General features: G+C 38.5%; 1 long non-coding RNA gene across 2 annotated transcripts in view; it reads right to left on the bottom strand.

Annotated features, from left to right (window-relative positions):
• The window catches only part of LOC101323486 (uncharacterized), a 218,641-nt gene extending 193,697 nt beyond the window's left edge, over positions 1 to 24,944 (bottom strand). For both annotated transcript variants that reach the window (XR_002173464.3, XR_002173462.3), the window contains exon 1: positions 24,816 to 24,944. This is a non-coding gene — a long non-coding RNA (uncharacterized lncRNA). The remainder of the gene's footprint in view (positions 1 to 24,815) is intronic.
• Between the last annotated feature and the right edge of the window lie 461 nt (positions 24,945 to 25,405).

Here is a 25,405-nt window from a genome sequence, read left to right as displayed (position 1 = left end):
CCGTGAGCCATGGCCGCTGAGCCTGCACGTCCGGAGCCTGTGCTCCGCAACGAGAGGCCACGACAGTGAGAGGCCCGCATACCGCAAAAAAAAAAAAAAAAAAAAAAAAAAAAAACGAATTTGCCAGATTCTTTTCTTTTAATGCACCTACTAGAAAATTTAAAATTACATTGATAAATTAGGAGAATGGAAAAAATAACATAAGAATAAAATTATACAGGTGTTCTCATTTGTGGTTCACATTATACTTTTTGTTGATTCAATCAATCATGTTATTTTATTTTACTGAATGAAACAGTCTTTAAATTCTATAGTGCTTTACAATTTTCAAGTTTCACACATGATTTCATATAATTCCATAATAACCCTTTTTTTCTCCTCTACCCCTATCTGGCCCCTCCCCTCTTCCCTCTCCCCACTGGTAACCACTAGCTTGTTCTCTATATCTCACATTATATTTTTATATATTTTATGGATATTTTATATATATATTTTATATACATTATATTTTATATATATTTTTATATATTAGATATGTATTTTTTTATTTGGAGTATAAGCTTTATAATGTTGTGTTAGTTTCTGCTATACAACAAAGTGAATCAGCTATATGTATACATATATCCCCTCCTTCTTGGACCTCCCTCCCACCCCCCCATCCCACCCATCTGGGTCATCACAGAGCACTGAGTTGAGCTCCCTCTGCTATACAGCAGCTTCCAACTAGCTATCTATTTTACACATGGTAGTGTATATATGTCAATCCTAACCTCCCAATTCATCCCACCCTCCCCTCTCCCTGCTCCGTGTCCACCCATCTGCTCTCTTCATCAGCATCTCTATTCCTGTCCTGCAAAATAGGCTCATCTGTACCATTTTTCAAGATTCCACATATATGCGTTAATATACGATATTTGTTTTTCTCTTTCTGACTTCATTCTGTATGATAGTTTCTAGGTCCATCCACATCTCTACAAATGACCCAATTTTGTTCCTTTTTATGGCTGAGTAATATTCCATTGTATATATGTACCACATCTTCTTTTTGCATTCTTCTGTTGATGGACATTTAGGTTGTTTCCATAATCTGGCTATTGTAAATAGTGCTGCAGTGAACATTGGGGTGCATGTGTCTTTTTGAATTGTGGTTTTCTCTGGGTATATGCCCAGTAGTGGATTGCTGGGTCACATGGTCCTGGTACAGAGGATATACGGGAAAAGGTAGACAACAAATATGAATTGAATAGCCTGTGTGGGCTGGGCATTTTTTATTAAGTTGTTTTATCTTAGATTCACAACAGTTAAAGATAATTTCAATAGCTATTATTCTTTTGTCTGCTTGTCCAAGGAACCTCCATGTTTTCTTTCTCTTAAACAAAATTCTAAAGGCTGGGATAAAATAAGTAGAATTTTTTTTTTCCAGTATTATAACTCTTATTCTGAGAATTTATAGTCTAAGACAGGGAAACAATATTTAAGAACTTTTAAGTGATAAGTATTGTGCTATCAGTTGCTCTGGTATAGAAAATATGTCCAAGAAAAACCTATCTTAAAAGTTGAATTATTTAGGTCGTAAAGGAGAACACTGGTATTGTTACCCTGCTCTGCTAATTTACATTGAAATAACATGTGGACAGACTGTGTCCTGCCCTTCCTAGAGAGTTTTAATTGGTATGCCCTCTGCCTTTCACTAATGTATCTTATTTCTTCCATTATCTATAAAAGAAGCAAGTGTTCTTTCACCTTGAAAACTGAAATACCTCTTCCCGATATAATCAGATGCTTTCCAACCCCTTTTAAAGGAAAGGAAATTGCTTCTCTGGCTGCCAGCCATCATGAAGCTGAGAACATGTCTGTTGGTAAAGGTAAGGCACCCTAATGAATGACTTTCTTTTCAAAGAAGCAGAGACAATCCCTGCAGTAATTCAGTACAAGCTGCAGTTATTTAGATGCTAATGGAAGAAATAAAAATAGATAAATAAAGACACAACTTCCCATGTGTCAGAAGTGACAGCAAGATAGCAGGTCATTTCCAACCAAGCAAAATGTGGAATTTAGTTACTTAAAGAAACATGACCAAAACTCTATTTTGATACTTTGAATTCTTTTCTTTTATATGTGATTAGCTCATCCACTAGAAGGACGAAGAAAGGAAGGAGGGTAAGAAGGAAGGGAGGGAGGGAGGGAGGAATCAAAACAGTAAATCCTTTAGCAATGCACACGTCTGCTTTGAAATACTATATTTTACTCAGAGGTTAGCTTTTATTTTGTCTTTATGATAAGACCATGGATTTTGCATAATATTGATATATTGGTGTCACATTTTGCTATAACTGTCATTTAATAGTTGTTTCCTCAATTTGTGGTATTGTCCTTAGTTACAGAAAATATGGAGTTGTGTGGGAGACAAGTTGTTCCTCCTATACTACTCAGTTTTGCTTTATTTGAAATTATTTATTTTACTCTAAAATAGAAGGCCAAAATACACAACTCAGAACAAATAAATTAAACTGCCTTAAAATTCAGCATGGTTAAATTTACATTCTCTTCTTCTTTCCATTGCTTTCTACCTACATATTTTTATTCTCTATTTTATTAGTGGTTCTAGCTGGAGCTGGTCACAGGATTGCGGTTTCACAAAATTTCAGGGTGGTGGTACTCAGAGACCTTGATTAATAGCACCAAGGCCTCATGCAATTCACTGACTTACACAAGGTCATGCGTTAAAATATCAAATTATAACAAAGCTGCTTTTCCAAAACACACTAACATTCAATGAAATTTATCAACTTAATCCTGAGAAATTTTCTCCAGACATTTGAAGTGGAATTAACACTCAGTTACAGCTATTGTGCAATCAGTACACTGCTTTGTGGAGAGACATCAAAAAAATGCATTGGGGCTTCCCTGGTGGCGCAGTGGTTGAGGGTCCGCCTGCCGATGCAGGGGACGCGGGTTCGTGCCCTGGTCCGGGAGGATCCCACGTGCAGCGGAGTGGCTGGGCCCATGAGCCATAGCCGCTGAGCCTGCGCGTCCGGAGCCTGTGCTCCACAACGGGAGAGGCTGCAGCGGTGAGAGGCCCGCGTACCGCAAAAACAAAAAAACAAAAACAAAAGCAAAACAAACAAAAAATGCATTGGACTTGGTTCCTGTCCTGAAAAACAATGTAATGACAAGAGGAAGAAAAGACAGTTCCAGTAATCTTTTGCTGCATAACAATCCACTCCAAAACTCAGTGGCTGAAATCAGCAACCATTGTATTGCTCACCATTCTGTGGGTCAGGAACTTGAGCAAGAGTCACAGGAGACAGCTTGGTTCTTACTCCATACAGTGCTGGCTGGGGTGGCTTGACTGGGGCTGGAGGATCCACGATGGCACATACATATTTGGGGCTCTCATGCTGAAAGCAGTCCTCCATGTAACCTTTATCTACACTTGGTTATCTTGGTCTGCTCTTATTAGTTGGTAGTCTAGGTTGAACATCTCTCCAAGGGTGAAAATGGAAACCTCAAGACCTCTTAAAACTTAGAGCCAGAAGTCACGCAATGTCACATCTGTTGCACACCGTTGGTCACAGTAGATCTCAGGACCAGCACAGACCAAAGGGAGGGGAAAGAGACTTCATCTCTTAATAATGAGAGTGATAGGGGCTTCCCTGGTGGCACAGTGGTTGAGAATCTGCCTGCTAATGCAGGGGACACGGGTTCGAGCCCTGGTCTGGGAAGATCCCACATGCTGCAGAGCAACTGGGCCCGTGAGCCACAACCGCTGAGCCTGCGTGTCTGGAGCCTGTGCTCCGCAACGAGCGAGGCCACGATAGTGAGAGGCCCGCGCACCGCGATGAAGAGCAGCCCCCGCTCGCCACAACTGGAGAAAGCCCTCGCACAGAAACGAAGACCCAACACAGCCAAAAATTTAAAACTAACTAAATAAATAATAAGAGTGATAAAGTCATATCACTATGGGGCTGATGGGATGGGAGAAATTGTAGCTATCTTTGAAAACAATATGCCAAGTACTCGTGAAGCAAATGAGAATAAAAAGCAAAGGAATGGTTACAAAAGGTTCACATTTATACAGATAATTATGGCATAGAGGAATTTTTGTTTATTTTATTTATTTATTTATTTATTTTTGGCTGCATGGGGTCTTTGTTGTGGTGCGCGGGCTTCTCATTGTGGTGGCTTCTCTTGTTGTGGAGCACGGGCTCTAGGCGCGTGGGCTTCAGTAGTTGTACCACGCGGGCTCAGTAGTTGTGGCTCGCGGGCTCTAGAGCCTAGGCTCAGTAGTTGTGGCGCACGGGCTTAGTTGCTCCATGGCATGTGGGATCTTCCCGGACCAGGGCTCGAACCTGTGTACCCTACAATGGCAGGCGGATTCTTAACCACTGCGCCACCAGGGAAGCCCTATGGCATAGAAGAATTTTAAGAAGCTGCTGCAGTAATTAGAATGATCTGAGATGAGCTACCTAATTTTTTTTTAAAGAGAGTATTATCCATTTCCTTACAGACTTGAAATCATCAGGATATGTTACTGCTGATTAAAAAAAGTCCCCAAAAAAGTAACTTGGAGGTGAAGTAAGTAGGTATGTGTGTGCTATGAGCAAAAAGATTTATCACATCCAGCCAAAAATGAGGAGACACTTTGACAACTTTCTCCACCATTGTACCACTGTTGCCTAAAAAGAAAACTTAAGGTCACTAAATTCATTAAAATCAGAACTTTACAACAAAAGTCTGATTTTTAAAAAAATATTGCTTCACTCACAAAATAATTTTTTTTAAATTAAAAACTCCCAATAACTCTAAATCAAAGAAAAAATAGGGCTTCCCTGGTGGCGCAGTGGTTGAGAGTCCGCCTGCCGATGCAGGGGACGCGGGTTTGTGCCCCGGTCCGGGAGGATCCCACATGCCGCGGGGCGGCTGGGCCCGTGAGCCATGGCCGCTGAGCCTGCACGTCCGGAGCCTGTTCTCCGCAACAGGAGAGGCCACAACAGTGAGAGGCCCGCGTACCAAAAAAAAAAAAAAAAAAAGAAAGAAAAAATAAATTCTGAATACTGCAACTAAGCTGGGACGAAGTGAGAGAGTGGCATGGACTAATATATACTACCAAATGTAAAATAGATAGTGGGAAGCAGCCGCATAGCACAGGGAGATCAGCTCCATGCTTTGTGACCACCTAGAGGGGTGGGATAGGGAGGGTGGGAGGGATACGCAAGAGGGAGGGGATATGGGGATATATGTATGTGTATAGCTGATTCACTTTGTTATACAGCAGAAACTAACACACCATTGTAAAGCAATTATACTCCAATAAAGATGTTTAAAAAAAAAAAGCATCACTACTCAAAAAGAAAAGTATGAAAGCTACCTACCTATCGGGATTTTTTACAAATGTAATCCTGGATTAGATACTGGGCTATACTGTGTTTATGATTTCTTTACAGAAAACTTCTGTTTTCCTCCCAAAGAAATAACTCAAATGCTTTTGGAAATGAAATGACGTGTAACTGGGAATCTACATAATTTGTTATTCTATTTTCTGAGTGTTAACTCTATGCAAATAATTTAGTTATATGAACTTTGTGAGGTTTAAATAAGTTCGTATAACTAAATTATTTGCACAGAGTTAACACTCAGAAAATAGAGTAGGTTTGGCAGAAAGCTAAATGACCTTATGAGCCATTCTTCTCATCTTCCCCAGTCTTGAAGCTGGGCACGTGGTTTCTCACCCAAAGAACATATTTTGCAACATCCCTGAGAACTAAGGGTGACCTTTCAGCAACAAGTAAGGAAGTAATGTATGTTCAATTCCCAGGTATTCCTGTATAACAGCTGTCACAGGATCCTTTCATCCTTTTCACCTTTCTGCTAACTGGAGATAATGAAAATTATAGTAGCCACCTTGAACCCACAAGGAGTAGCTATATATGAGAATTATAGGGCCACTTTCCTGCTCTAAATGTTCCCCTGCCTTTGGACTATTGTGTGAGTTGGAAATAAATTCCTATATTTACAAATCCACTGTAGTTGGAGGTTTTGTTATTATAGTAGATTACCCTACACCCTAGCAATTACACATAGGTACTATCATTGTCACCATTTTAAATATGCAGATCAGAGAAATTAAGGCACTTAACCAAAGCAACAACTAATAAGTTGTAAAGACTAAGGTCAAACCAAATATGACTCCAGACGCATGGTGCTGGCCACCGCACAATACTACTTCAGTAGCTCGAGTTTGTAAAGGTCATTGTGCTATTGTAACTGCATGATTCCAAGAAACTCCTAAAAGATTTTCCACAGTGTTTTTCAAAGGGATTAGCATTTCCAAAGGGGGAAGGTAGTTAGCATTTGAATGAAGCAACTGTCCCACTTCCATTAAAAACTCAAATTTATCTTTTCCTCTAAAAGGAAAAATGGAAGAGCTTTAAATATCTAATTGAACCATGGTGTTCTTGACTGAGTCACACAGAATTGGTGGGCTACACTGACTATAGCTACCAGTGCCTAGTGGTATAGTGGGTACAGATCACTACTAGCTTGACCGTAAGATGAAAAGGCCATCTAGGAAGAGGGATGGCATACATAAAGCCAATAATTTAATAAAAAGCTACAAGAATAACAGGAAAATTCCCATGTTATTGTAGCTCACACATAATGACTATAAAGTGACTTAACAGAAATATTCTGACCTGCTACTCCCAAAGAGGAGAATTATTGATGTTATAATATGATGATATAATTATTGATGATATAATATAATATAATTATGATGTTATAATATCTGCTTTAATCAGGAAACTGTGGCTTCACAAATCATAGGAAAAACATGACAGGATATAATATTTGAAGGATATATAAAGATCTCATAAATTTGAGAGAGGTAGTACTATACAGCTAGCCTCACAGGAACTAGACCAGGACAGCCATCAGAAACCAAACCTGTTTCCCCCTCAGAGATCACATTTTCACGCATTTCTGCTTTTTTCTGCAAGACCGCTTCATTCAGCTGCCTCTCTTTCAGGGGTCCTTTCCTGCTTCAGCTTGTACATGCCTCCAAGTGAGTATTTCAGCCCCCTGTATACACTAGCAACTCTTCATCCATCATTTTGATGTATGTCCCTAAGGTTAACTGCTTTAGGCAGGTCTGCTTCCCAATTCTAAATTCTTAAGAGATGGATCTGATTGGCTTTCTTCACATTTTTTTGAGCCAGAGTATGCAAGTCATAAGTTTCTGCCTTGCTGAAACATGGACTTGCTGCCTTGGGGGTACATGCACATCCATGGCCCAGTAAGTATCAGCCAGATGGTGTGGTCACATGATACATGAGTGTAACACGCCCATTCATTAGTGAACAAGGACCTCAGCAGGTTGCTTTGGAAGGGCTGAGGAAACAGCAGGCCATTAAAACAAGTCTAGTACACCTCTGGTAATTTTGCTCAACTGAGAAACCATTTTCAACTCAGATACTAATCAAGAAATGATTCTTTCTACCAAATGCAGTAGAATAAAACATGCTTGCAATGGCTGCAGCGGGAAAGAACACAGTAGCAGCTGGCCAGAGTACACAGAATACAACAGAGCAAAACACTGGGGTGGGCACAGAACATGTGGGTAGAAAGCAGAGTTGCAGCACTAACACAGAGAGAAGGAATCTGTATCAGAGAGAAGAGTCATCAACTTTGTGTAAAAGAAATTTACTCTGGCCAGCTTAAGTATATAAAAAGATAATGCATCGGATGGATGTAGGGGGAATTCTCAGGACTACCAGAAAAACTCGGGTAGCAATCAGATGTCTTTTAGAGAGTCTAAGTTAGAAGGAGTTACTTGAGAAGTTCATCCAGGTGCACTACAGCTGGAGTGAATAGGTTCAACCATCTTTAGTTCATTTGTCACTCTGCCCACTACTTAAATTATCAGAATTCCAGGAGTGCCCAATTAGGTTTGAGGGGGAGAAGTAAGCACCTTCAAGACTGACAAACTACCTAAAGGTGGTGAGAGAATTCCCCAAAAGGAAACCAGATGCTATTTAAAAGTTAAGGGGAAAGAGTTGTTGAACAGAAAATAATAATAAAACAACAACAATAATGTCCATTATACAAACTGTTTCTTGAGCAACAAACAATTAGTACAGGCAGTTGTCAGAATATAATGCTAAAAACAGCCTCTTCAAGAATACTGTTGAGACCTTCCCTGGTGGCGCAGTGGTTAAGAATCTGCCTGCCAATGCAGGGGACACGGGTTCGAGCCCTGGTCCAGGAAGACCCCATATGCTGTGGAGCAACTAAGCCTGTGCGCCACAACTACTGAAGCCCGCGCACCAAAGCCAATGCTCCACAACAAGAGAAGCCACCACAAGGAGAGGGCTGCACACCACAACAAAGAGTAGCGCCCACTCACTGCCACTAGAGAAAGCCTGCGCACAGCAACGAAGACCCAACGCAGCCAAAAATTAATTAATTAATTAATTAAATTTTAAAAAGAATACTGTTGACCCAGAGAAAACCATAATTCAAAAAGACACATGCACCCCAATGTTCACAGCAGCACTATTTACAATAGCCAGGACATGGAAGCAACCTAAATGTCCATAAACAGAAGAATGCAAAAAGAAGATATAGTACATATATACAATGGAATATTACTCAGCCATAAAAAGCAATGAAATTAGGTCATTTGCAGAGACGTGTTTGCACCTAGAGAGTGTCATACAGAGTGAAGTAAGTCAGAAAGAGAAAAACAAATTTCATATATTAATGCATATATGTGGAATCTAGAAAAATGGTATAGATGACCTTAACTGCCAAGCAGAAATAGAGACACAGACATAGAGAACAAATATATGGATACCAAGGGGAAAAGGGGTGGGGTAGGAGGAATTGGAAGATTGGGATTCACACATATACACTACTGATACTATGTATAAAACAGACAACTGGTGGGAACATACTGTACGGCACAGGGAACACTACTTAATGCACTGTAGTGTCCTACATGAAGGGGATACATGTATATGTATGGCTGATTCATTTTGCTGTGCAGTAGAAGCTAACACACATTGTAAAGCAACTGTACTCCAATAAAAATAAAAAAAGAATACTGTTGAAATCAAACTAGTGAATATAACAAAAAAGAAGCAGACCCACTGGGGTGGGGGAGAGGGGCAACACAGGGATGGGGGAGTGGGAGATACAAACTACTGGGTGTGAGATAGGCTCAAGGATGTATTGTATAACATGGGGAATATGGCCAACATTTTATAATAACTGTAAATGAAAAGTAACCCTTAAAAATTGTATTAAAATTTTTTTTTAATTTTTAATTAAAATAAATAAAAATTTTTAAAAACAATGTGGAAGTTATTGATGACCTTGACAAGGATAATTACAGTGTAATGGAGGGAGTGAAAGCTTAACAAGAGTGCTGCAGATGCTGGCTGATATCTCCGGAAAGACACATGTTACCTTTGGAGCAATGTTCACAATTAGGCAAGGAAGGGGGGATCCAGAGTTCAAGTGGAGACTGCGGTCATAGGTGGAAGATCAGACATTTTATCCATTGCAGTTGGAGGAAGGGCAGAAGGGTCCATTTTAAGTAGGTTGGCAGATGTAGCCAGAGGTGTGGAAGCTCATTTTTCATTGAAATAGAAAGCAAGGTCATTATCAGCTGAGAAATGGAGAGTGGAGAGGTACTGCAGGTTAAAGGAGAGAGAAGAAGATACAAAATAGTTACCTAGGAGAGCAGGAAGGTGAATTACCTAGGAAATTATAGTAGGATTGCATGGCAGGACAAAGGTGCACTTGAAGTTTGAGGTCCTAAAGTGAGATCAGTCAGCTTGTGCGTGTGCTTTTTTTTCTCCATCATGTTTCATTGCACAGGGGCAAATGAAGAGTCAGTGGCGATTTATATTGGACCAGGTTTGAGATTTTTACCAGGCGAGTTTGATGCAGAGGTGCAAGGGGGCTGAAGGTGTGGCAATGTGTGGTGATTATACAGTGATGGGTCATCTCAGCAAATGCACTCTGTCATCACTTGGTTGCTCTACTCAAAGACCTAGGAATCAACTTTGATTCTTCCCTTTTTTCATTCCCCACATCCATTCCATCAGCAGATCCTATTGTTACTTCCAAAGTATATCGGGCATCTTTCACTTTTTCTCAATCCCCATGGCCACCACTTGGCTTAGCCACTTGCCATTTTCTGTGCCAGTCTTGCCTGTCTAACTGGTCTCCCCGCCTCAATTCTTACTACCCAGCAATCCAGCCTCCACACAGCAGCCAGTCACCTTCTAACATCTTCATCACATTACACAGTCCCTTATTTCATCCTTTAGTGGCTTCCCACTGGACTTCGTTTTAATCCAAATGGTGGCCACCAAGGTCCTTCTCCTCTGTCTAGTTCTGCAACCTTTAGCACTGCTTTCTCTGACGACCACTCCACTCCAGTCCCACTGGCCCCATTCATCTCTGGCTCTCAAACATGCACACCTTTTGTGTCTCAGATTAATGTAATTCTTTCTCCTGCTACCTGAAATGCTCTTCCTCTGGCTCTTTAGTTGGTCACTTTTACTCATTCTTTAAGTCTCAGGCCAAATTATAACTTTCTCAGAGAAGCCTTCCCTGAGCTTAGTATTGAAAGCACTTCTACCGATGAGGTATCACATCACCTCATTTATTTTAGAGCCTTGTACAATCTGAAGTCATGTTTATCCATTTGTTCACCTGCATACTCCAACTAGAATGAGGGCAAGGACTCTTCTCTTTCATTCTCCTGACTAATCTTAGAGCAGTGGTTCTCACACTATTCCTCTCAGGGACTTTACACTCTTAAAAAGTATTCAGGACCCTGAGGAGCTTTGGTATATGTGAGTTATATCTATTATTATCTACTACATATCAGAAATTAAAACTGATAAATTTAGAAAATATTTATGTATTTATATAAAAATATAATCTATTGCATGTTAACACAAATAACATTTTTATGAAAAATAATTGTTTTCTAAAACAGAAAAATAGTGAGAAGAGTGATATTATTCTTCATTTTTGCAAATGTCTTTAATGTCTGATTTAATAAGACATCTGTATCCTCACCAAAAAAAAAGAATGCCATTGCAAAAACTTGTTAAAGTGAAATCTGAACAAATGCAGATGAAACTAAACCAAACCTTCCACTAGAAATAAAGATAACAGCTGAACTATACATCAACCCCATGAAATTGCCAGATAAGTCTCATTTAGAAGGAGAAAAGCAAGGCACTGTGAGGTTACATGACTTAATATGAAAATCCACACAGGAAGTGGCATGGCTGGGATCAGATCCTGTGCATCTGGCTCCACTCCAGACTCTACCTAAGAACCCGTGGCAAGGTGCTTATGAAAGGAAATATGCCACTGAAAGGCCGAGGCACACAGAGAAGGGAATCAGCAGAGCTTAGACAAAGCAAGAGGAGAAATCTAAAATTAGATACAAGCAGCAAATCCCCTGATGATAGGTCAAGCTAAGGATTTCACTGACTCTTTAGTTAAGAGAAAAATAAGAATTAACAGGAGAATCTACTACATGTTGCTTATAGTTTCTCTAATCTGGAGGTGCTGTAGTTCATTATATAGTAGATTTCTTTTTCCGAATTGTAAGGTCAAACATTCCCAGCTAATCTTGTCCTTATAACTTCCCAGATTAAAGCCTTCTCCATCAGGGGTTGTTACTGACAGCTGAAGTGGGGACTGAGACTTGGATATTTTCAGTTTATGCCTTTACACAAGGAAAACATTTTGTATCGTTCCCCATCCTTGTTTGAAATAATCTTTAAACAAGAGAAATTCCTGCTAACCAGATCAATGTCATTCTGGTTTAATTCCAAGAAAATAAGAGAATGAAAGGGTAAGAGGACCGGGGAGAACCTGGCTAGAATAGTCTGTGTCCCTTCATCGGTCAATTGTTTATATTGCCGAGTCTTAAGAATTTCACTTCTTCCCCTTCCTGTTTGTCTTCGTGAGCAAATAAAGTAGGACTCCAAATTGCAATTGTTTGTAAACAACCGAGGATTATTTGGCTGGTAGGAAAGGTTTGTCTATAATTTCAGATAAACTTAAATCCTGTGTACTAGAAATAGGCAAACATTAGTCCTGAACTAACAAACTGACTATCTTTTTGTCTCCATCGCAGGTTTGCTGCTTATAATATGGCTAATTGCCCACTGAGGGTAGACTAAACTGTGTAGAGTTACTGAATTCCACTAACAGTACACATTTAACCATATGGTTAATAAAAGAGGGAATTTTAGTGTGTTCTCTTTCCTGATCCCCCTCCTATATTCATACTTGAATTGCTTCAAAAAAGTGCAAGAGATATAGAGCAAGCACTATAGAATTTAAAGACTCATCAATTTTTTTAAAAAGTGCAAGAGAGGAGGTAGATCCATCCACGGGCAGAGGGAGATGGGTTTCCAATGTATCAATAGTTTATCTTTGCCTTCCTACCCTATCACATTTCTTAAATTAAAAAAAAAAAAGAAAACAAAACCAGCTCTTTTTTTTTCCCTCCCTAGGAAGAAACACCCAGTTAGAACAGTAAAGAAAAAAATGAGAGGTCTCAAATACCACTTAGGAGTTGACACCAAATTTTAGCTGTCATTTTCTTCCCAGGTTTATAGAGATATAATTGACATATAACATTGTTTAAGTTTAAGGTCTACAATGCGTTGACTTCATACACTTCTATATTGTGAAATGACTACCACAGTAGGGTTAGTTAATAATTCCATTACCTCACATAATGACCATTGCTTTTCTGTGGTGAAAACATTTAAGATCTACTCTCTTAGCAACTTTCAAGTATATAATACATTATTGTTAACTATTTCCACCATGGAATACATTAGATCTCCAGAACGTATTCTTCGTATAACTGGAAGTTTATACCCTTTGACCACTATCTCCCCATTTTCTCCAACCCCAACCCCTGGCAATCACTATTCTACCCTCAGTATCTATGAGTTTAGTTTTTTTTAGATTCCACAAATAAATGATACCATGCAGTATTTGTCTTCCTCTGTCTCACTTATTTCACTTAGCATAGTGCCCTCAAGGTCCATCCATGTTGTCACAAATGGTTGAATAATATTCCATTGTGTATATATACCACTTCTTCTTTATTCATTCATCTACAGGCAGATACATAGGTTATTTCCATATCTTGGCTGTTGTGAATAATATTACAGTGAACCTGGAGTACAGATATCTCTTCAGTTTCTTATAACCTTTCCTTGGAAAATATACCCAGAAGTAAGATTGCTGAATCATATGGTACCAATTTATATTCCCACCAAAAGTGAACAAAGGCTCTTGTTTTTCCACATTCTTACCTACACTTGTTATCTCTTGTACTTTTGATGACAGCCATTGTAACAGGTATGAAGTGATATCTCATTGTGGTTTTAATTTGCATTTCCCTGATAATTAGTAAATTTGAGCATTTTTTCATGTAGCTCTTGGCCATTTGGAGGTCTTCTTTGGAAAAATGTCTGTTTAGTCCCTCTATCCATTTTTTAATAAGACTATTTGTTTGTGGTTTGCTATTGAGTTGTATTAGTTCCTTATATATTGTGGATATTAACTCATCAGATACATGATTTGTCATTATTTTCTTCCATTTTGTAGGTTGCCTTTTCATTTTGTTGATTGCTTCTTTTGCTGTGCAGGAGCTTTTTTTTAGTTTGATGTAGTCCCACTTATTTATTTTTGCTTTGGTCACTTGTGCTTTTTGTGTTATATCCAGGAAGTTGTTCCTAAGACCAAAGTCAAGGAGTTTTTTCTCTGTGCTTTCTTCTAGGAGTGTTATGGTTTCAGGTCTCTTCTTTAATTCATTTGAGTTTATTTTTGTGATTGGTGTTAAGATAGGAATTCATTTTTATTCTTCTACATATAATTATCCAGTTTTTCCTACACTGTTTATTGAAGAAACCAGACTTTCCCCATTGAGTATTCTTGTTTCCATTGAGTATTCTTGTTTCCCAGTATTAGTTAACCTTATATGGGAAGGTTTATACCTGGGCTCTCAATTCTGTTCCATTGATCTACATGTCTGTTTTTATGCCAGTACCATACTACTTTGATTAATATAGCTTGATAGTATAGTTTGAAATCAGGAAGTGTGATGTCTCCAGTTTTGTTCTTCTTTCTCAGGATTCCTTTGGCTATGTGGGGTCTTTTATGGTTCCATACAAAATTTAACATTGTTTGTTCTATTTCTGTGAAAAATGCCATTGGAACTTTGAAGGGCATTGCACTGAATTTATAGATCACTTTGGGAAGTATGAACATTTTAATAGTATTAATTCTTCCTGTTCATGAACACAGGATATTTTTCCATTTGTTTGTGTCTTTTCAACTTCTTTCATCAAAATCTTATAGTTTTCAGTGTAGAGGTCTTTCACTTCCTTAGTTAAATTTATTCCTAAGTATTTTATTTTTTGATACTATATTTGAGTGGGATTGTTTTCTTTATTTATCAGAGATTTTGTTGTTAGTGCATAGAAATGCAACTGATTCTGCATGTTGATTTTGTATCCTGAATCTTTACTGAGTTTGTTGATGAGTTCTAACAGTTTTTTGGTGGAGTTTTTAGGATAGTCTATATGTATGATCATATCTGCAAAGACATTTATACTTCTTCCTTTCAAATTTGGATGACTTTTATTTCTTTTTCCCGCCTAGCTAGGACTTCTAGTAAGACGTCGAATAGTAGTGGTGGGAGTGGGCACCCTTATCTTTTCCTGATCTTAGAGGAAAAGATTTCAAACATTCACTGTTGAGTGAGATGTTAGCTGTGGGCTTACTGTAATGGTCTTTATTATGTTGAGGTACATTCCTTCTATACCCAATTTGTTCAGAGCTTTTGTCATAGAAAGATGTTGTGTTTTGTCAGATGCTTTTTCAGCATCTATTGAGATGATCATATGATTTTTATCTTTCATTCTATTAATGTGGTGAATCACATTTATTGATTTGCATATGTTGAACCATCCTTATATTCCAGGGATAAAACCCACTTGATCATAGTGTATGATGCTTTTAATGTACTGTTGAATTCTGTTTGCTAATATTTTATTGAGAATTTTTCTATCTATATTCATCAGAGATATTGGTCTGTAGTTTTCTTTCCTCATAGTGTCCTTATCTGGCTTTGTCTTGGAGTAATGCTGGCCTCGTAAAATGAGTTTGGAAGTGTTCCCTCCTCTTCAACTTTTGGAAGAGTCTGAGAAGTTACTGCATTAATTTTTCTTCAAATATTTCGTAGAATTTACCAGGAAAGGCATCTGGTCCTGAAGCTTTTATTTGTTGGGATATTTTTGATTACTGATTCAACTTTCTTACTAGTAATTAATTTGTTCAGATTTTCTATTTCTTTATGATTCAGTCTTGGTGGTCATATATTTCTAGGAAATTATCCATTTCTTCTAGGTTATCCCATTTGTTTGTGTATAATTGTTCCTAGTATCCTCTTAGAATGCTTTGTATTTCTGTGATCATCAATTGCAATAATTTCTCTTTCATCCTGACTTTATTTATTAGGGCCAAAAAGATTTCTCTTTGCCCTAAGCCATGCCACCTCGAGGCAGAAATGACACGGATAAAGCCAAACTGTTCCTCTTACCCTCTCCACTTCACCTAAACTCCTATATTTTGCTCCAGTATTATGCTGGAAATTCTCTACTTTAAAGCTGGACTTCCATGAAGGCTTTCTCATCCGCGAGTGATTGGCTAAGACAGTGTTTTCCAGGGGCTTCAAGACCACAGCCAAGAAGGGCTGGAGCCACTGCAGTGTCCACAGCTGGGACTGAGGTCTATATGCCTATCATCTGACACGTGGGTGGCTGAGACTCCTGCCAGGTCGCTTTGTGTTTGGTGCTGAATCCCACAGCTCCAACCAAGGCACTTTTTTTTTTCCATGGATAGATGCCAAATTGTTTCTGGGGTTGGGGGTGGGGCACAAAAGAGGGACATTTTCCAGCCATGATGCTAACGTCACTCCCCTTTTTAAAAAAAAAAAAAAAAAAGAATTAAATACCTCATTTTATTCTTTTTTTTTCAACATCTTTATTGGAGTATAATTGCTTTACAGTGGTGTGTTAGTTTCTGCTTTATAACAAAGTGAATCAGTTATACATATACCTGTGTCCCCCGTCACTCCCCTTTTAACGACCACTGAGCACATACTATATGCCAGGTTCAAGGCCGGTCACTTTGCTCGCATTATCCCAGTTAACAGTCTGACAACAACTTGACGAAGCTGATTCTATTGTTATCATAAGTATTGTAAACATGAGAATACTCAAAAGAAGTTAAGTAACTTACTCGTTACCCACAACTATAAATAGAACTTGCACCTCCATCATGGTACGAACCATGACGTGACAGGACTTTCTTTGCTCTCTAGTCCTCATTGCTCAACAATCAGTTATTATGTGTCAGGTGCCATTGTAGGCATGGGAGATATAAATAGATGAACAAGCCAAAGACCCTGCCCTCATGAAGCTTCTATTCTAGTACAGAAAGCAGATAACAATCACGGTTTGTTTTGTTTGTCTCCATTACAAAATTCTGAGTAGTAAGTGCTGTGAATACTCAAACGGAATAGTTAGCTCGAGAGTACCTAGCAGGAGACAAAATGACCAGAATAGCCTCTGAGAAAAGACTTCTCTTAGGAAACGGTATTTGAGCCGAGATTTGAATGATGAGGCAGTACTAGCCATGTAAATGTTGGGTGTGGACTCTTCCAGGTAAAGAAAAGTGCTCAGGAACATACTGTAAGGGAGGAACATGCAGGGTATTAACAAGACAGAATGTATTAAAGAGATGGAATGACCCAGTGTTCTTGGACCTTGGTAAAGAAATGGGATAGTGTAGGAAATGAGTTAGAGAAGCAAGCAAGGATCAGATCGTGAAGGGCCGTGGAGGCCAGGGTGAGGTCCATGGTAAAATAAGGTATGAAGTAAAGTAAGAAGCCACGGGAGATTTTTAAGCAAAAGAGTAATTTGATTTAGGTCATGATATATTTTTATGATAAATTTAACCTATGTATTAGCATATATATATATGCATGAAATAAATTTTAAAGTTTAACAAACACACATATCAAACATTTAGTCATGGTCACTGCTGGGAAAGGGAATGAGATTAGGAGATTGACGTGGGGTTACAAAGAGGGACTTCTACTTTATTTGCATTGTTTACATCTTGTGCATTGAGAACATATTTATGTATGACTTGAAGAATTAAATTAAAAATAAAATAAATAACTGAAGGAAAATGTTTTGGGTATAAGCCAGAGAAATAAATCATTATCGAACTTCGCCCAGAGATCACATTTTTTCATGAAGAGGCACAAAATCTATGCCCAAGCACAGTTTTCAACATTCATAGGTTTAAAGGCTGAAAATTAAATGAAATCTAGAATAAAAAAATCATAAAATGTGTTTATCTTTATATCATTCTAAATTAGGACATATATGTTAATACATAAAGAAATTATTCTCATTATTAACCTTTGTTAATTTGAAACCTCTGAAAGATGGAGGTTTCAAAGAAGAAAAAAAGAAAGGTTTGAAAGAAGAAAAGAGAAGCAAAACATATTCCTGAATTTCTGCTGTATCATACAGTCCAGAAAGAAACACAGGAGCAATCCAGTTAGCAGTAACTACTTATAAAAATCCAGTCTGGTATGTGTGTCCAAACATGAGTATCTTGCTATCAGTATAATCACATACAGGTAGTAAATATTATTTAAATCAGGTGTAAGAGAAGATGTGATTCCTGTGGTTTTTTCTTTCATCCTAAACAGATGCCCTTTCAGACTATATGACATGGTTTTAAAAATTACATACATTCCAAACCCAAAGAGAGGTTATAAAAACATTGCCATTTAGTAAGTAGTTCTTATCTACTTTCTTATCTAGATAAGAAAGAAGTACAAACATGGTTTTCAATCTGTGTCTATTTTTTATCACTCATATTTAATTTGGATAGCATCAATATTATACTCATTAAAGACAATTCAATTCTGAATTTTAATTGCATGGGACCTAGTGAGCTCTGTGGCAGGAAGAATGACTAGATACTTTGGTTCTGAAAGGCAGCTTTTGACTTGATGAGCGTGGTCACCAATACCCTTCTAGACAATGTAGCAGCTTGAGAAGCAAATCACCCTACAGAAGAGGATAAATAGTCCAGAGGGAAAGGGGAATAGTTGTGAGTAGAACATGGTGATGTGTCATTTAAAGTATCCTCCAGTCCAGATCTTTAGGACACTGGTACCAGGCTCCTAGAATTCAGAGGTTAATATTAAACCAAGAGAACAACCAAACGAAATAGCTAAATCACTAGAGATGCTAAAGAAGACAAAGAATTAGGGCAGTGGAAAGCCTTCTTAAGCATTTAAGAATTCACCAAACATTCATCTACATATTGTACAGGCATCACATGAGATTAAAAGAAAAAGACATAATTTCCCAGGGACAAGCTATTAACATGAGCAGTTTTGTCCAAACCAAAAAATAAGAGAAAAATTGGATTTTTTATATGCTCCAAAATCTTAATAGTATAATCAGAAACTATTAGAGTTGTTGTTCAAGTTTACCTTGTTGAACCAAAGGCTATGCATGCACTTCCAGAGACACTTAGCAAGTGACAGATAAATATATATTGAGCACCTACTGGTTGCAATGCTCCAAGCTAGGCATAGGGAAAACAGTGGTGTAAATGTTATAAACAAGAACACGATACAGTCTATTCTCATTTGGAGCTTAAAGTCTAAAGGAGAAAATAAGCATAAAACAATTAATGTCAGTGACAATTGGTTAATGAAGTTCATTGTGCTGAGAGTGTATAATTAGTGACCTTAGCTATTCAGAAGGCGTGAACCGGAGTCAATGAAGGATTCCCTGAAGAAAGGATATATAAGTTAAAAAGTGAAGAACTAGTAGGAGTTAGCTGAATAAAGGAGTGGATGGAGGGTGTAGAAAAGTATTTCCAAAAGAGGGAAGAGCATGTGTAAAGGTCCTGAGGCAGACAGGAGGGAAATCTCGGAAGATGGCCAGAGATCACAGCTCAAGAGAGAGCCTTACAAAAGATGAGGCTATTGCGGTAGACAGGTCTAAGACCAGATAGGGCCTTAGACACCACATTAAGGATTCGGATTTATTTTAAGAACAATCAGGAGTCATTAGGAGGGTTTGAACTAGGAAAAGAATAAAATAAGGTCTGTACTATTATAAAGTTACCTCGGCTATTGTATGAAGAATGATCGGAAGGGATTAGGGGTACATGTGGGGAAATAAAAGAGATTTTTACAGCAGGTGGCTCAGCTATGGTAAAGGTGCTTGGGATATAAAGAGAAGACTCAAGAGATTGCTAAATAGGTAGACTGAACAGGACTGGATATGTAGATAGAAGACAGACAGAAGACAAAGTCCATAACCCCTCACAGATTTATGGCAGGGACATATGAAAAATCCATCAGGATTCTTACTATGTATGTGTACCAGAGTTTTGACACTTCCGGTCTGAATAGCTTTGCAATGCAGTACCTGTGAAGCTATTTTAAGGGATCATTTGGATAGTATTCTGCAGTCATCAGGAAAATGTATACCTTCTAGACAGTCTCCAAGGATTCTGAGAAACTTTACTGCAACAAATTAGCCCCTGAAAAAAGCTTGTGATTCTGTACCTAAGAGCATGGATATTAGCTACCCTCTAGAGAGAAGGTAGCCAAAGGAAGCAGGGAAGCATCATTGCCTCTGGGAAATGAGCAAGAATGATGGGAAGATCAGAGAATGCCACTTAGCTCAGGGCAAGAACATTAAATCACAATTTTTGCCAAGTATTTCCGGGGAAGAAGAAACTGTTCTCTATAAAAGTTCCCCAAAGATGCTGCTGATTATCTACCTAGAGCTGAAATCCCAGAAATCCTGAATCAAGATTTGAGCCTGTGACAAACAATGTGATGTAGTCTCCTAATTATTAGTAACAGAAAATCTCAAGAAAGAAAATAAAAGTGGAATACGATGCAGGCGTCTCTCTGATTTAGCCCATGTAAATAATTATATGTATACATGGAACACTTACTAGGATACACATCTATGTAGTATGTCCAAGCCCCTTTGTTATACAATGTCTACCCCCAGCACTGCCTCCTAAACATCTTGTTAGCTAGATGATAATTCTTTTTTCTACGCTCCTCCTTAAGGACACATTTTTAAAGAGAATTCTTAAGCCTCTAGCAGTTATCTTTTGTCCTATAGTTAATCTCTTAATAAGACCAATTTAGCTGGAATATAAATGGTAATGCATCGTGTACTATTTACTGCACAATTCTGAACTTGCTCAGAGATTGCCTATAAGCAGGCTGGCATTACCCATGGGCAGAGTTGGTTAGGAGAAACATGGAATGTTTTCAGAACCATAGAGAAGATTCAGGTTTTTAACCCTTGTTCTGGGAAGAGTTATTTCAGACCTTGTCAGCCCTTCAGAGAGCCTACTGTATGTAAGGACTGCACTGGGCATAGTGTCTGTTCTTAAAGTCTGAGGGATACAGACTCAGACTTGGGTTAAATGCGTAACAGTAACTGGGCTGTATTTGCAAAAGGGCCTATGAGCACAGAACAGGACAAACAGTATGACTTAACAATCACTCAAGGAAGTTAGAACATTACCTGTGAGTGAGGTATATTACCAGATGTGAAACACAGTAGTAATATTCCATTTGAATTTCTTGGGTTGTATGTCTACTTCCTTTTTTCACAGATTCATACTACCATTATTGGTTTAATTTCATTTGCCACTGTTGAGTAGTCTGCCGTTTGGAATGAGCTTGCATTCCATCTGTTGTAAGTGAAGGATTTGCAAGTGGCATTATTCCATATTTTCTTAAGGATTTAACGTGTCACTAGCTTTCAACTGACTCTACTAAAGGGCTTTTTGCCAGAACCCTACCTGATGCCAATTTTCATTCAATCTCCATAAATGTTTATTAATACAATAGTGCACAAAATCTTCTTTAACTACTGAGCATGCCAAAAGAGGTATTTGTTTTTCTGCTTCTCTATGCCCATATTTAAACATGTTACATAAATATGTCCACACCTAAATCTGTCCCATCTTGTTGATCCATTTTTAAAATTCACACCCTGCCTTGTATAAACACAACCCAACCATGAAAGTAATTTGTTCATGAGTCATAACCATACAAACATTGAAGTAATTGTAAAAGCAGCTCTTGTTAGTTTGCAATTAGGGGTATTAAGTTCTATATCATGCTGCATTCGATTTTCGGAAAAAAGTCATAAAGGGTTTTATTTGTTAATACTCAATAACATTTAATCATAGACAAAGACAAAGACAAATATATATCCATTTCAACACCTACAGAAATAACTAGCTGCCCTGGGTGCATCATGGCAGATGGTGCTGTTTTCTTAAAGAGTATATACAGAATATATAAACCGAACAGGTACTTACAGACATGCCACAATAGGCTGGAATGGTCTGTCTATTTAACATAATATTTTCAAGGCCTCATATTCAGTATCAGGAAAAAATACCTGTTGTATAACTATAAATTTGAACCAAACATGCTTTAGAGCTCAACAACACTCTGTATGTAACAGTGATTCAGAGAAGGTGCAATTCAAAGGTAAATCTACTCTCATTATTAAATAAGATCTGAGTGTCTCCCTGTACTTCACAAGGTAGGAATGCCATGAATGGATTCCTCCTGGAAATCTCTGTAGTACCCTGAGTTCCGACAAGGTGCACATTATCTGCCAAAACTCTCCTGATAAAGCAGGGTCCTCAAGCCACCTGGAGAATCTCTCGGTAGCAGAAGTCACTCCTCCTGTGTCAAGTGTCTCATTTATCAACTCCTCCCTCCCCCCTCACTTACCTACACTGAATGTGCTTAATATCTATCAAAGTTATCCCCTGCTGTCCAACATCACAAACACTTCCTACATTGGATTTCTTGACATTTCTTATCATTCATTAAAATATTTCTTAATTGATCTACTAGTTTCCAGCTGAATTCCCTTCCAATTCATTCATTACATGTTCAAACACAAATCTCATCACGTCACTCCTGCTTCACATCTTCTAACGATCTCCTCAGTAACTCCAGGACTCCCGAGTAGCATTTCCACTTAGCTCAGGGACCTCAAATTGTACTTTTTTTTAAAGCCCCGGCTCCATTTTCACATCTGCTTTGTGCCTATACTCAAACACTCTCTGCCCTAACTTCTCTGAACTTGCCGTGCTCTCCCATTCAGGGCCCTTTGTTGAGAATGCCTTTCAAAAGCTAACTCAAGTATCTGCTCTTTCCTGAAGATTTCTCAGAAAACATGTGTTAGAGGAATGTGGGATGTGATGAAAAGCTCGCTCTGCAGAGCAGCTGGTGTTCGAAAGTGCTGGGATCAAATTCTAATTCTCCGGCTTGGCTGTGTGATCCAGAAAAAGCTGGTTGGTCCCCACACATAACATTCAGCCATAGCCATCCTCGTTAAGTGGATGCTGCCACCACGGGAGAGGACAAGTAGTCGATGCCTGAGCACCCATGGTCCTTCCCACTCTGGCTATAGCGATTTCTTTTTTTAATTGAGATATAATTGACATATAGCATTGGTATGTTTAAGGTGTACAATGTGTTGAGTTGATACATTTATATTTTGCCATGATTACCACCATGGCATTAGCTAACACCTCTGTCATGTCACATAAAAGATTTTGTGTGGTGAGAACGTTTAAAATCTAGTCTTTTTGCAAGCTTGCCAGCCTGTCATCTTTTAGGACTTTTCCCGTGTTATATGCTCCTGTCATTCCTGGACCACGATTGTCTCTGCTTCCTTCTAGACTTCCTGGATCCCTACAAACCGTCGCCAGTACTTCTTCTTTCCTGCTGCCTCTATCTGGCCAGACAGCTTAATCTTTGGCCTTGGTCTGGTCTTTAAGTATATATAATATACTTAAAGTACAGTGAATATATAATATTTAATATATATAATATACTTAGAGTATATATAAAAATATATACTGTTTATCTATATATACTACTAATATATATACTACTACCAATATATTACTAATAATACATACTAATATATATATAGATTGATATATATTAAAATATATAATATATGCTACTAATATGTATATACTTAGACAATACACACTTTTAACATACAAAAGTAACTTCAACTATAGTTTCTTGCCTACATTAATATGATAAGGTTGCACTGCCCTCCATCTTTCTGGCCTAATCTCCCCCTCTGTATCCTCACTCTGGAACTCATAACCTATTCTAACTGAGTCACGTAACAGCATTGATTACAATTTATGGTATACTTACTGTGTCCTAGGCAGGATACAAGACAGTTTGTATACATTGTGTTATTTAATTTTCCCCCAAATCCCAGGAGTAAGTGTTACTAGCACCACTTTAGAGTCAAGGAAATGAAAGAAGAGGGGTACTTACCCAAACGCCACTCGTAAGGGCAATATTGCTGCACATACACACAGAGCAAGGCAAGTCAGAGAAAGGTGGTAGAATAGAAAATAGTGTATGTGTATCTGGAGGGTTAAGGGAGTAGTGGTCAGGGACTGGCAAAAAAGGAAAAATCAGGGAGTAAAAGAGCACACCTCAGAAGGATTTGTACGGGAAACACTACATTGAGTATTTGACATGATTCATCTGGCCCCAAGACCCCCATCCCAATACCTCTTCCAACTACACTCCTAGACCCTGACTTTAAGTCTGAAAGACCCACATTCTCACGACATCTTCTTTTGCTGTCCAGGCCTAAGGAATGTGTGTCACACAGAGGTAAAGCCAGATGCCTCAATCTTGAGTGATAGGGTCAAAAGCAGTTGGAGACTGGGGAGCCAGAAAATGAGAATCAAAAGTATTACCAATGGGGGCTTCCCTGGTGGCACAGTGGTTAAGAATCCGCCTGCCAATGCAGGGGACACCGGTTCAAGCCCTGGTCAGGGAAGATGGTACATGCTGCGGAGCAACTAAGCCCATGAGCCACAACTACTGAGCCTGCTCTCCAGAGCCCACGAGCCACAACTACTGAGCCCCCGTGCCACAACTACTGAAGCCTGCACGCCTAGAGCCCGTGCTCCACAACAAGAGAAGCCACCGCAATGAGAAGCCCACGCACTGCAACAAAAGTAGCCCCTGCTCGTCACAACTAGAGAAAGCCCATGCACAGCAACAAAGATCCAACGCAGCCAAAAATTAATTAATTAATTGATTGTTTTAAATAAAAGCGTATTACCAGTGGATCATGGGCTGCTTTGCTGAGTTAAAGAATTTTATAAGAAAAAAATTCAACCAGGAATTTTGGAAGAGATGGCATCGGAACATAAACAGCACTGAGTCAGAAATCAAAAAGAAGTTAACTGCAGGTGGAAGAAAAAGTTAGAAAGAAGAAAAAAATTGGACTAACTATAACTGTATTTTTTAAGATTAGAAAGAATCTGTGCTCTGAAAAATAATCATTATAATAACAACAGTTACTGTTTTATAAACACCTATTTTGTGCAACATGCTTTGCCCTCCTAAATCTCATAAACCTTACAACAACCTTGTAAAATGGGTGTTATTATCCCTATTTCACATGTGATGAAATCACTCATTGCAAAAGAATGAATAACCTGCTGTATTAGTCAGAGTTCTCCAGAGAAACAGAGCCAACAGGATATATATATCCTATATAAATTATATATGGAAAGAGATTTATTATAAGGAATTAGCTCACATGATTATGCAGGCTGACGAGTCCCAAGATCTGTAGTCAGTCAGCTGGAGACCCAAGAGAGCCAACAGTATAGTTCTAGTTTAAAGGCTGGCAGGCTGGAGATCCAGGAAGAGACCATGTTTCTATTCAAGTCTGAAAGCAGGAAAAAAAAAAAAGTCTGAGCTCCAAGGAATTCAGGAAGGAGAAATTCCTTCTTATTCAGGGGAAGGTCAGCCTTTTTGTTCTATTCATGCCTTCAACTGATTGGATGAGGCCCACCCACACTAGAGAAGGCAATCTGCTTTACTCAGTCTATTAATTTGAATGTTGAACTCATCCAAAAACACTCTCCCAGAAACATCCAGAATAGTATTTAACCAAATATATGGGTGCCCCATGACCCAGTTAAGTTGACATAAAATTAACCATCGCACTTGCCTAAAGCTACCTAATTTGTAAGTACTGGAAATGGGATTTAAACCCAGATCTGTCCTTTGAAAAAGTCCACTGCTATTCATCTATGCTGGAAACATGGGACCACAAGAATGACCTAGAATGTATGATTCTGTTACTTGAAATTTTTGCCAAGATCATAGAAAAATTAGTTGCTG

The sequence above is a fragment of the Tursiops truncatus genome, chromosome 18, assembly GCF_011762595.2.
Source record: "Tursiops truncatus isolate mTurTru1 chromosome 18, mTurTru1.mat.Y, whole genome shotgun sequence".
Lineage (NCBI taxonomy): Eukaryota > Metazoa > Chordata > Mammalia > Artiodactyla > Delphinidae > Tursiops > Tursiops truncatus.
Note: the sequence above shows the minus strand (reverse complement) of the source record. Positions and strands in the feature narration are given on the sequence as shown.